This window comes from Glycine max, chromosome 4 (assembly GCF_000004515.6).
Source record: "Glycine max cultivar Williams 82 chromosome 4, Glycine_max_v4.0, whole genome shotgun sequence".
NCBI classification, from domain to species: Eukaryota; Viridiplantae; Streptophyta; class Magnoliopsida; order Fabales; family Fabaceae; genus Glycine; species Glycine max.
Genome location: NC_016091.4, coordinates 44,635,801 through 44,648,311, shown reverse-complemented (window position 1 = coordinate 44,648,311; position 12,511 = coordinate 44,635,801). Strand labels below are relative to the sequence as shown.

Below are 12,511 nucleotides of genomic sequence, written 5' to 3'. Positions count from 1 at the left end.
AATTCTTGTAAAAAGAAAGTGTTTCACGTTTAGTGTTTGGCTGATCATACATTAAATCTTGAATGGAGAATACATGTGAGATAAAAAAAATTGTATTTCCCGTGTCTATATACATTTTTATTTTTATATTATTATTATTTTCTATATAAAAATTTTACTTTTATATTATCAAAGCTTGATTCTCTAATGAAGAATGAAGAACAAATCACAATGCAAGAGAATCAATGGTGCAGCAAAAGAAAGAAGCTGTAACAGAATGAAGGAGAGAAAATAATACTGATATTACTTACTTTCTGAAGGAAGCCGAGTACATTATTTATAGTTAGTTACAAGGATAACCCACTTGGTTAACTAATCAAAGCACAACTAACCTAAACAAACTAGCTAGAGTTAGTTAATACAAAATTAGGAGTTAGTCAACATGCCCCCACAAGTTGGAGAATGGATATCAAACATTTCCAACTTGGAATGAAGAGACTGAAAAGCTGCAGGGTGGAGAGCTTTAGTGAAAATGTCTGTATTCTGATGAGAGGATGATACAGGAAGAAGACGGAGGAGCCCACTTTGAACTTTATTTCTAACAATGTGATAATCGATTTCAATATGTTTGGTCCTTTCATGGAAGACTTGGTTGGTAGCAATGTGGAGTGTTGATTTGTTGTCACAGAAAAGTAGTTCAGGTTGGAAGAAAGGAATGAGAAAATCTTCAAGAAGATAAGTGAGCCATTGGATTTCACATGTAGCACTTGTCAATGCTCTGTACTTTGCCTCACTGGAGCTTCTAGAGACAGGTTCTTGTTTCTTTGATCTCCATGAAATTAGAGAAGATTCAAGGTAAATAGAAAAACCAGTGATTGAATGCCTTGTATCAATACACCCGACCTAATCTGAATCATTATAACCTTTCAGTTGAGGGGTGTTTTTAGCAGGAAAAAAAAGACCAGCTCTTGGAACTCCCTTGATGTACCTTAGGATTCTATATGTAGCTTGTTGGTGAGCAGTAGTAGGATTAGAAACAAATTGACTCAAATGTTGAACTGCATAAGTAATGTCTAATCGGGTATTAGTCAAGTAGATGAGACGACCAATGAGACATCTATAGGAAGAAGAACAACTATCCGAGAGAGGGATCCCAGAATTGACATGTAACCTGGTTCCATAATCCATTGGGGTAGTAACTAGCTTGGAAGCTAACATACCAGAGTCATTCAGGATGTTTAATGCGTATTTGTGTTGGCAAATATGAATCCCCGATGAGTTTCTAGCCACTTCAAAGCCTAAGAAAAATTTTAAATTTCCTAGATCTTTGATTTTGAAGGCAACATGTAAATGGTTGGTTATGGCTTTGATTTTAGAGTTGTCATTGTCCGTGAGTACTATATCATCCACATAAACTAAAAGGGCAGTGAAGGAATTGGCGTGTTTCTTTAAAAGGAGAGAATGGTTAGAGGGGGATTGAACATAGTTATGAGAAACTAAAAATAGAGTTTTTCATACCATTGACGACTAGCTTATTTCAGACCATAAAGAGACCTTTGTAAGCGAAAAACTTTTCCAAGTTGGGATTGATTAAAACCAGGTGGAAGTTGCATATACACTTCTTCATGGAGATCACCATAGAGAAAAGCATTATTGACATCTAGTTGAGTCAAATGCCAATTATTCATAGTTGCCAAAGCTAAAAGTAATCTGACAGAGGTTATCTTAGCAACATGGGATATAGTGTTTATGAAATCTAAGCCTTCAAGTTGAATGTATCCCTTGGCCACCAATCTATCTTTATATCTCTCTATCCTTCCATCAACCTTGTGTTTAATTTTATAGATCCAACGACAATCAATTGCAGTCTTGTGAGGAGGAAGGTCAATTATAGTCCATGTTTTGTTCAGTTCTAGTGCAACGATCTCATCTCTCATGGGTTTAAGCCAACAATCTTGTTTACAAGCCTCAACATATGACTTTGGCTCAGAAATTGAACTAATAGACATGATAAAATTTCTATGTGCAAGGGACAATTTATGATATGAAAGAACGAATGAGAGGGGATGATAAATACCTGAAGGAAGAGAGGCGGTAGTTGATGTAAAATTGGTATGAAAATCATTATAATGAGTAGGCCTTTATTGAGGTCGTTTAGATCGATGAAGGATAACATATGAGATTGGTTGGGGTGGTTGTATATCAATAGTAAAAGTTGGATCAGTAGGATCATCATGGGGAACATCATAAAGGGGATTAGGGGATGGTATGATTTGAGGTGGATTTTCAGTATCATGGGCAATGTTGTTGTCAATAATGAGATAGAGAAAGTGATCTTCATAAAAGATTATGTTTCAGGACGTTTCAATGGCACGAGTTTGTAAATTAAAGGTTAAGTAACCTTTAGTATTTGGTTTGAAACCAAGGAAAACACAAGCAACAACTCTTGGGTCAAGTTTCTTTCGATTTGATGTAATGGTGCTAATATAGCATAGGCATACGAAACATTTTAAATCTGAAAAATCAAATGGTTTGTTGAATTTTTTTTTCATAAGGAGATATGTTGTTTAAAAAAAGAGTTGGCAAACAATTGATGAGTAATGCTGCATGAGATAAAGCAAAAGACCAAAAAATTTTGTGGTAAATTGGCTTGAAAAAGGAGTGCACGAGTTACATTTAAAAGGTGTTGATGTTTTCTTTCAACAATTCCATTTTGTTGTGGTGTTTCTATGCATGAAGTTTGGTGAATAATTTCCTGTGATGCATAAAACTGTTTCATTATAAACTCTGCACCATTATCACTTTGAATTGCTTTAGTTTTCGTGTCAAATTGTTTTTCCATGAGTGCAATAAAATCTTTGAGTTGCTGTTGTGTTTCACTTTTTGTGCTCATTAAAACAACCCATACATATCTAGAATGATCATCAATAATTGTCAAAAAATATTTGTGGCCATTCATAGAATGTGAGGCTCAAGGGCCCCAAATGTCAACATGAATTAAAGAAAAAGGCTTAGGGGAAATGGAAGTGTTATTCAGAAATGGTAATTTCTTTTGCTTGGCATAGTGGCAAGTGTCACAAACAAAAGATTTATTACTGAAAATACTAGGAAAAGATTGTTTTATGACAACTAATTTGTCATGGGAGGGATGTCCTAGGCAAAAATGCCAAAGGTCTATTTGGCGTTTATTACAAGAAAAAGTAGAGGCAAAAATGTTGTGTCTCATTGAATTTTTAGGAACAATGATAGCTGCAAGCTTATAAAGTCTATCAACTAAATCAATTATACCAATCTTCTTCAGGTTGTTCTTTGCCTGTATGAACCAATCATTAGCAGAAAAAATCAATTTAGAATTTAAATAAGAGGTTAGTTTAGAAATAGAGATTAAGTTGAAATTGAAATCAAGCAAGTATACGACATTAAAAAGGGAAAGGGAATCAAAAATTTGAACTGTGCCTAAGTGTGTAGCTATAACTTATTGACCTTTAGGAAGTCTAACTATTGTGGGAGTGATTTGTTGATAATAATTAAAAAGATTCAAAGAGGAAGAGACATGATCAGATGCACCAAAATCTAATATCCATGATGTTGCAAATTTTTTATTGATGTTGCATATAGCAGAAAAAGTAATATTACCTATAACTGGATGACTATTGATTTGGTTGATGTGAGGGGAGGGAGATGCTGAGTTTCCATTACTAGGTTATTGTATTAAAGCCAGTAAAGCTTGATACTGTTGTGGAGTGAATTGAACATCATGATTAGCTGTATTTAATGTAAGATCAGTATCATGCTTTGAATTTTCTTCGACGATAGTGTTGTTGATTGTTGCTCCTTGATTGGTTTTATGACTTGGATGACCAGGGGGAAATCCATGTTTTCTATAAGAAATCTCCACCGTATGTCCATATCTATCACAATGGGTGCACAACTTTGTTCCTCTGCCTGACATTCCTCTGTCTATTCCTCTGTCATAACCTGACGTGTTATTCGAACCTGGACCTCTTCCTCTTTTTGAGCTAGATGGATAGCCATGTTTTCTATAGCATATATCCTTAGTGTGGTCAGCTTTACCACATAAAGAACATGTATGATTAGATGTAGAACTTGTTGCATTAATCATGATATCCTTAGAATCAAAATTTCCAATCTGATTCATCCCTATAATTTGTCTTTCTTGTTGAACGATGTAGGAAAAAGTTTTGGAAATTGTAGGTAGTGGATCCATCATTAAAATTTGAGACCTAACATTACTGAATTGATCATTTAATCCTCTAAAAAATTGCATAATCTGATCTTGTGTTTTCCTTTCCATAACACATAGGAGAGCATCACATGTACATCTATTTACACATGTGCATATAGGATCAGGTCTATAATTCTCAAGTTCATTCCAAATTATTTTTAACTTTGTGAAATAATCAGTAATTGAGCAATCACCTTGACAAATTGTACAAACTTGTTGCTGTAGATCAGAGATTCTCAATAAATCTCCTTGAGAGTATCTGGACTTTAGATCTTTCCATATGTCTCTGACATTATCCATCCAGAGAAGGCTTTCGCGAATAGAGCTTGAGACTGAGTGAACAATCTATGATATCACCATATTATTGCATCTTTTCCATGCAGAATGCAGAGGATGTGTAATGACTGGTTGTGAGATAGTTCCATCCACAAATTCAACCTTGTTCTTTGCACTCAAAGCAGTAAGCATCGAACGACTCCAAGAATTATAATTCGTTGGATCAAGAACAATAGATACAAGCGTTATAGTTGGACTTTCACTAGGGTAAAGGTAATAGGGACTATGAACATTCAAAGATTGGTCAGTTTCTGTGTTCATGTTCAATCAATAGAGTAGAAATTCTTTTGAAATTGAGGAAGATAGAAAGAAATTTCGAAGAATCGAACAAACCAACAAACGTAGAAGCAAAAAATGAAGCACAGAAGCGAAAACAAAGTGCAAAAAAAAAAGATGCGAAGAGTGGCGCAACAGAGGTCTTCAATCGAAGTGCTCTGATACCATATCAAAGCTTGATTCTCTCATGAAGAATGAAGAACAAATCGCAATGCAAGAGAAGCAATAATGCAGAAAAGGAAAGAAGCTATAACAGAATGAAGGAGAAAATAATACTGATATTACTTACTTTGTGAAGGATGTTGAGTACATTATTTATAGTTAGTTACAAGGATAACTAACTTGGTTAACTAACCAAATCACAACTAACCTAAGCAAACTAGCTAGAATTAGTTAATACAAATTCAGGAGTTAGTCAACATATATATTATTAGTGAAATTTTCAATATTAATTAATTATAGATCATTTAAAATATGACTTTTAAAATATTTTTTAAATAAATGATTTTCATATATGATAACGTTTGATTATATGATAGTATAGAATAATTTACTGTGAATGCATATGCTATATGAAGATTTTGATGATGCCAAAAGATTGAAGCTATTCAAAGTTGATTCAAGTCAAGATCAAGAGATCAAGAGAAACGATTCACAATAGTCCATTATTTGTTAAAATAATCTCTTAAAAGATTGAACAGGTTTGGCCTTAAAAGACTTAAATTTTCAATTTCTCTTATAAAGTTTTTTAAGTGGTTTTACATCTTTGGAAAAATATATTTTTCTTTGGTAATCGATTACCAAAGGCTGTAATCGATTATCAGAAGCAAACATGTTTTTGAAAAGCTTTTAGAAAGTTTGAAATTTGAATTTTAAAGGCTGTAATCGATTACCACCTTTGTGTAATCTATTACCAGTAATGGAATGTTTTAAAATTCAAACTGAAAAGACATGACTCCTCAAAATTAACTGTGTAATCGATTACCACAGATCTGTAACCGATTACCAGTGAGGAAATTTCAAAAATAACTCTGAAAAGTCACATCTCTTCATAAGTTTTTGAAATATCATCAAAGGTCTATAGATATGTGACTTGTGTTCGAAATTCTTCAAAGTTTTTCAGAACTTCGTTGTCCTATTCTCTCACAAGAAAACTTTTCGCCAAACACTTGCAAAACTATTAAGGATTCTTATAAGTTTTTCAAGTTGTATCATTCTTTTCTTAAAGAGAGAAAAACATCTTTTGTACTTCAAAAGCAAACTGTTGTTGTAATCAAGAGGCAGTGGGTCTCTGGATTTGTAAGTTTTTTGAACACAAGGAAAATGTATCCCTGAGTGGTTCAGAAATTGTAAAGAAATTTACAAGTATAGTGAAAATCTCAAGTGGATTGTTTGAGGACTGGACGTAGACACATGGAGTGGCCAAATCAGTATAAAACTGAGTTGACAATTCTCTCTTTCCTAAACTCTTTTACTTTATTCTAATTTAATTTTACTTTGCATATTTAAAGAAGCATCAAATAAATTATTCTACTTCTTTTTATGCATATTAAAGTCTGCATATTTCTTTTAAAGAGAGAATTAATTTTTTTTGTTAGGGGAAATTTTCTAAACTTAATTTACCTCTCTCTTAAGTTATTGAAACCACTTATTTAACATTTACATTATTAATGTATTTTAATCATATATTATTATATTTATATTGCCTAGATACATACATATATATGTATATACATTATTTTCTATATTAAATATTATTATTTATTATTTCCCATAAATTATATTTTATATATTATTTTCTTAATTGCTTTTTTGTTGATTAATTTAGAATTTTGACGATGTCATAATATGGAGAGCATAGTTCACGATTAAGTGGAACAGTGGAAGAATGGGTTCGAGATTTTTTTTTCCACATTAGTATTTTTTAAATAGTTAATTTGTGAATTTTATTAATAAATAAAATCCACCTCAAATTTGTAAGGGTAAAATACGTTTGGGTTCGTGTAAAATTTTAAAAAATATTAATTTTATTATCATAAAATTTTTCTTATTAATTTGACTCGTAAAAGTAAAATATTTTTATTAGCATTGAGTTGTATTTCTGATGTGAGTAACCAATTTAATTACTTTCCTTCTTTATCTTTTCAAGTATACTAAAAAGATATCAAAATTCTTTGTTATTTCATTTTTCCTCCTAATCTTATTAGAAAGTGTAGAGAAATCACTCGAGAATTGATAAAAAATTACAATTTTTGAAAGTGTTTAACCTACCAAATTATTTAATTCAATTTATTCTGTATAATATTAACTGTTACAAATTGTTTAATTCATTTATAAAAAAATTATATGTGTAAATTGGTTAGTTTTACTAAATTACTATCTAACGGAATTATTGATCGACCAGTCAGAATATGTTTTATTTATACAAATGATCATATTAATATGAAAAATTTTATGAGAATGAAATTAACATTTTTTAAATTTTACAAGGACTCAGATATATTATATTGAATTTATAAACTTTATATAATTATTTTTGTACGGAACCGTATAATAATGATAATAATAATAGGCGAATTTTCATGCACTTTGGAGTAACTGAGAATTTTATGTATTCATTTGAAATTTTGAATCGAACAAATTAAAATAATTTAGACATAGGCATGACCATATAATACGTTTGTCATTAAAAAAAAAACGTTTATCGGTGCCTGGCTTAAGTACAATCCGGATACGTCTTTAATTTTGAAATATTTGTACATCAAATAAATCAAACCTAATTAACTTTAATTGGATTAATTTAATTTAAATTAATTAAAAAATTAAAAACTAAATTTAATATAATATATTTATATTTCATAATTTTAAATTCAAATCGAACTAATCTGATAAATTTGGATAATTTTAAAAGAGAATTAATATCCAATTTGGTGCCTTAATTTATTAAAAGGGTTTAATTAGATCCTTTGGTTTTTCAACTATGTAGTTGGGTGTTTTCTGTTAGGTTTCCGTTAATTCTACCAGAAGTCGAACCTCACCCTCCCCTTTCTCTATGCGATTTCGGTGGCGACGACGGTGGTCCAGGTCGCTTACTCCCTGGTCGGTGGCCAATGCAGCACCTGGTTTGGAGAAAACGTAGCACACTCCAACTTGTCAAAATCAACCTCGTACGTGTCTCCTTCTTCTTCTTCTACGAATGTGTCTCCTCCCTCTGCATATGTGTCTCCTTCTTTTGCGAGTTGTTTGTCGCAATCATTCACTAAAGAATCTAGTGAGCACTCATTGTCGAGGTTGGAGGTGGAATCTGTGTCCAAAAATCGAGGGCTATTGAAAATTTGGGAAAAAAGTTGATTTGGGGATTTTGAGAAAGATAGGGTCACAAATGCGTTGGTGAATAGTTGTTGCAACGACAACGACAACAACTCGTGTTGCTCGTGCGAGTATCCACATCCACATTTTTTTTCTTCTTCTTCCTCCTTTTCTTCTTTTTTGGAATTTGTTAATTTGATGCTTCTTCTGCCTTCTTCATTTTCTTCATTGTAACCTAAAAAAAACAGGTGACGATGTTATCGGTGATGGCGACAAGCCGATGACGATACGGTGCCGCATATAACATTTTTGTCGGTCAATATAACAGACCTAATGGAAAGGACCCAATTGAGCACTTTTAATAAGTTAAGGGACCAAATTGAGTATCAAGCCTTTAAAAAATAACAATTGAAGACCTCATGCCTAATTGAAGTTGGTCATCTCTTCGCACTTGTCCTTCAATCTTCAATTGTTTCAAAATTAAATATAAACTGTGCGACCACATAATGTCTGTGAGTGGCCCTGAACGTGATACATCAGCTCTAGATAAAATAGGTTATGTAATCATTTAATTTTTCAAATTTTTTTTGATCGAAATCGAGTTAAAAATGCTTTGGCTAAGATTGAAATAAAGATATCCGCCCAAAGATGAGGTAAGGATAATTTAATTGAGACCGAGTAAAAGATACTTTGACAATGAAAATGCTCTAGTTGAAGTTGAGTCAAAAACGTCTTTGCTAAGGTTGAACTCAGGATCATTTAGTTGATTTTGAGCTAAAGTTGTTGTGGCTAAGGACGAGAGATGAAATTACTCTAATTGAGACTAGGTTAAAGATACTTTGATTGATGTTGAGATAAAGATGCTCTTATTGAGGTTGAAAGATGTTTTGTTTGAAGTTGAGGTGAAAATATTTTGGTGAAAACTAATGTGAAATTATTTGGGTTGAAGTTAAGATAATACTTAATCTGAGACTAGTGAAAGATACTTTATCTACGGTCAAGTTAAAAATATTATTGCAAAGGTTGAGTTGACATTACTTTGATGGAGATTGAGTTGAAAATATTTTTTTGGATAGATAAGAAAAAAATATTTTTGAAATAGTAATGTTTTTTTAAAATTATGGATATATTAAATAAATTAGATGAATTTTATTAATAGATAAATTTTATTAAATTAATATTATTTTTTAATGAAATTTTAATGAATATAAATGAATTAGTGTATTATTTTTAATCCATCCATTATAATCTGATTAAACAATTATCTAATCTATCCATTTGACATTCCTATTTTAGAGGGAATAACTCCTTTAGTGCACCTTACCCTTCTGCTTATGTTTGGGGCAGAGGCTATGGTGGACTACTTTGTAAGTAGTCCGTTATAGACCATTATTACTCACCTTTCAATTAATCAAGGTGCAAAAGTTTTAGTATACATATTTTCTCGGTGAAACTTCACCCATTTTCCTTTTCTGTGTACTCTTCATCCCTCTCCCACTGCTTAAGGATGATCATAATTATTTTTTTCTTTTTTTTTCTGTTATTTTTTTTATCTCTTGTTCTTGTAATATATTTATCAAAAATTTTCTTATTAACACGAATTTTTTCAAGGTATTTATGATAAATTTTGCATTTATTCTTTTGAATTAATGAAGAGGAGTACAAGGATGAGAAGGAAGAGGATGTTAAAGCAGACCATATGTGAAGAGATTGAAAGTGAAGATGCTTGTGCCTTGTTCTCTCTCTCTCTATATATATGCATAACAGAGCAACAAAGATTGCAATCAGTAAATTTTAAATGTGATTAAATACCAAAAGGATATTGCAACCAGGCAAGAAAAGATTTTATCATGCATCTACAAATTACAAAATATAGCGTGGGATGGAATTATTGAAAGTTGCTACTGCTGCAAGATATTTCAAGGAAGCTGCACGAATATCTATTAAAGCAAAGTTACTGTATGTTGAAAAAAAGACCATTCAGATAGACATGAATATGATTACATTAAATCTTGAGCCACCTAGAAAGAAACTTGGAGGTCATTCTTCTCCAATAAACTATGTATGTAACTTGGAGGTCATTCTTCTCCAATAGAAAATAAGTATTCAACAGTTTGACAAAGTGCAAAATTACCAGCTTCCTCCTTCTCCAATAAACTATGTATGTAATTCTCAGTGCTCACTCTTACTCCTAAGATGTTTTATAGGTTGTGGAGGTCAATATCAAAGTCGAGGAACCAGGTGAGAAGAATGTTCACAATAATGCATTCTATGCTGAAGAGACCTTGCTCAGATCTGAATTGGAAGCCATGCGTGATTGCAATTCTTTGACTGCTCGACATTGGGTTGTAAGTCTTTTGTGGGTCTTACAGCCAACTTCAAACTATTGATGCTGGTAATTTTGCATTTTGTCAAGCTGTTGAATACTTATTTGCAATGATCAGACAAGAGTCTGTTATGCTTTTAAAAAAACTGAATGCTTTCTTATGGAAAAATAAACTTTTGTAAGGTAGTACTGAATTTTGTACTTGGTTTTATCACAAGGAAAATACTTACAGTGGGTTGGTATCTTGTTTTGTGTTTTGCTTTAAACATATGCTTTGTATATTATGTTAAACCTTGATTCCAACAGTTTTAGACTTTTTGAGTTAATTTTTTGATGGAGACCTGATAATGTTTTAATAATCCTTCAGGTAAGGAACACGAGAACATGCAATAGAACTGGACAGTTGACAAGCTATAAGCTGGTACATGGCTCAAACTGCTTACCATTGGCAGGTTCTGAAGCCAAGTTTTTAAGAAGAGCTGCTTTCTTGAAGCATAATTTTTGGGTAACAACATATTCACGTCGTGTTGGTGAAGGACTAGCTACATGGGTTAAGCAGAACCGTTGTTTGGAAGAAATTAATGTAGTTCTTTGGTAAACCATCCCCCTCTTTTTTCCTCACTCTCTGATGCACACACCTACCTGACTTCAAGAAAGTATTCTTCAGGATTTCTACTTAATATTTTACAAAATTTGTAATGCTAAATTAGTGATCTCTATTAAAGTAGTATATTGAAGTATGTAACTGCATCAAGCAATAGCCTATTCATATTTTTATATATTGTTTCATCCAAACATTGTCAAAATAAGTTTCTTCAATCTTCATTTTCCTTTTCCAATTAACTTTAATTTCCACCATCGACATGCTTTCACATATTTGGAATCACACACGTTCCTCGTTTGGAAGACTGGCCTGTTATTCCAGTAGAGCACATTTTGTCCTCCCTTCTTTGTGCAGCCTCATGGATTCTTCGACTGTTCCCCTGCAGTAGATGTTCCGCCAAATGAATGTGGAATGGATTGACATTAAGGATAATGGCTCTTCGAAACCAATTCAGAGTGGGTTAACGGCAAAGCTTTAGGAACTTGACCCACCAAAAGTTATGGCACTGAGCTGCTGATAGGGAGAAACACGAGGACTATTTTGTCATCCACTGATATATGTAGTTGAGCACATTATAATTTTCAATCTAGAATCTTAATAAAGCTATTGACATAAGTCGTGGTTTCGTTTGTTGGAAAGCATGCTGGTAATATTCATTTGATTTACTTTGCACTCAGAATTCTGGTTTCAAATTTGACTCTAAATGCTGGTAATAAAGCTGTGGAATTGACTTTAAAATAATAGGTTCGTTACAGTGGTGTGGTGTCAAGATTATATTGTGATTGCCTGTACTTGTTTTTTTTCACCATATAGCTCAAATTTATGGTTTTTTTCCCCACAAGAAATACATTTTGTGGGACTCTTTTCCCCCCTAATTTATTATTGTATGTGTTTGATTTTTATACACTCCAATTAGAATATCTTAAAATTTTAGTTATCATATTAAAACATATACACTCATTTTATATTAAATAATTATTGACCAGTATTAATTTAACAGTTAATATCTAAAAACATACCATTCAGACATCAATTTGGCAAGAGAAATCATAGCAGCATGCTCTCTTATGCTCTCTTATAAGAAGCTTTCCTATTTCCAATTTGTTAGTTGCACTAAAAAGTCATCTGCAAGAGGGACTTGACTTTTTTGTTGTCCTTTTTTATACTGTTCCTGTGATGGTGCCTCATTAAAATAATGTGTTGTCCCATTAAAATAACAATACATAACAGCTGTATTAATATTTAAGGAGGATATTTAATTTTAAAAATCATAAAAATTGTATATTTTTAAAGGACAACACAAAGGCAACAGAGAAGTCAAATTCGTATAGGAGATACTTGCTGACAATATCTGAAACCGTTAAACCTTGACATGCATCCGTTTCCATATGATTCTATATAAGCAGACTTTCATTAATAGCGTGGTCTTTGATAT

General features: G+C 32.2%; 1 pseudogene; it reads left to right on the top strand.

Moving 5' to 3' along the window:
- Window positions 1-10,455: 10,455 nt before the first annotated feature.
- Window positions 10,456-11,554, top strand: LOC102665728 (phenylethylamine oxidase-like; annotated as a pseudogene).
- The last annotated feature ends 957 nt before the right edge of the window (window positions 11,555-12,511 follow it).